The sequence below is a fragment of the Micropterus dolomieu genome, linkage group LG03 (genome assembly GCF_021292245.1).
Source record: "Micropterus dolomieu isolate WLL.071019.BEF.003 ecotype Adirondacks linkage group LG03, ASM2129224v1, whole genome shotgun sequence".
Lineage (NCBI taxonomy): Eukaryota > Metazoa > Chordata > Actinopteri > Centrarchiformes > Centrarchidae > Micropterus > Micropterus dolomieu.
In genome coordinates this window covers 3,102,773-3,104,580 of record NC_060152.1, presented here as the reverse complement: position 1 = coordinate 3,104,580, position 1,808 = coordinate 3,102,773, and positions in this window count along the sequence as shown.

Here is a 1,808-nt window from a genome sequence, read left to right as displayed (position 1 = left end):
GTCCAAGTCAAGTCTCAGGTCTCTGAGCTAGAGTCCAAGTCTCCAAGTTTGGCAAGTAAACAAACGCTCATTCATATTTTCGTAACGAATGACAGTCGGAGTTAACCTCTCGAATGTCATAGCTAAAAGGAAGAAGCAGACTAATGTTAGATGGCCAATGCTGAGCTCAACATGTTTACTAACCTCAGGTTACTAAACTATTTTGCATTCAGCGCTTCTTTGTTTGGGCCTTCACTGAAGTTTATGTCAAAGTTTATGATGAATGGCACAGCAGCTGCCGGTGTTTGTTGTCCTCTCTCACATACGTAGTATGTGTTACGTAGGCAGGTTATAGGTAACGCAGGGAGGGGAGCAACAACAGCACGCTCATCAAACGTTTCCCAGACCTCAAGTCCGAGTCAAGTCTCAAGTCTTTTTAGGACGAGTCTCAAGTCAAGTCTCAAGTCACTGTGTGTGAGAGTCTGAAACTCAACTCCCCATCTCTGTCCTGAAAGGCTCCAGCACATCAAATGTTTTCTTGGTTTTTATCTTTATGTGGAGTTTGTGTTGTGTCGTGCTGGAAGCTGGTCGTTTTTTGTTTTGTGTGGACTCCATGTTGTTAGCTGTGGTGTTGTTGCTGTGTGTATGGTACAGAGTGAAAAGGCAAGAGGCTTGGCAGCGCGCATGATGGAAATATCCAACCAGGAGTCTTCACATAGGATTTAGTATTCTGGCCGTCAAAGGTAACAGAAAAACCGGCAAGTGGATTGTTTTTATGTGAGATTACTACCCATTCACACACAGGCAATAAAAATAGATTAATGTCATTTTAAAAAACTACATAAAGCCACTTTAAGTGATATTAATAATCCAATCTTGTCTTTGTCATTTCCCACTTTTGAAAGTTTTTTGTTTTACTTTTGGGAGTTGTAGGCTCTCAGTATGTTTCACGATTTTATGAAATCAACAAATCCCATAAAAAGAATAAAAGCGTTAGGGAATTGATGTTTTTCCGAAGCCCTTTGGTTCCCACTGAAGCCTTAAATATTTGACTCGAGTTTTAAGTAAAAATGATTCAAACAGGTGTGAATAGTGTATTTGGAACTTTATGGCAGCAGGATGGTGTGTGGGGAACTGACAAAAGCTACAGTGGCCGTGTTCATTGTTGGAACATGTCACTCAATGCAATTACAATGCCTGTAATGTAAATGTAGGGTGGATTGTATGATGTATGTGAGTGTAAAGTCCATTGGTGTTTACTGCAGCCTCATGCAGCACTGATGCCCAAGACAATTTCCCTCAGGGGACAATAAAGTTGATCTTATCGTATCTTAACAGTGTGGCTTACTGATGTGTTTTTAATAGATTATACAAACTTGGGCACACTATGGCACAGAGGACCATGATAAGGCTTTGATACACAGATATACTTGTTAGTAGGATCAATTCAGTGTTGGTTTAGGTCAGATTATAGGATATGTTGAAAATAAAAATATAGAATATGATTTGATTCATCCTTGAATCCCTTTTATGCTATGATCACCTAATTTTTCCAAATGTCTTTGATGCTGAGAAAGCAGGTGGCTTTAGTATTTGGCCTGATGCTTTCTGAGATGCTGCACTGTACTTTACAATAGTTAGAATACGGAATAAATGGTGTCACATTTTTGAAATTAAAAATCACATAAAGAAGAACTGTCTTATGAATTGCTTACTGTCCACATAGATTTCTAGTTTGATTGTGTCCAGAAATAAACTTCACTTTACTACAACTTTTACTTCAACTTTTTAGTAATGGTCACAGAAGAAAACTGGCACTATTATTCTTC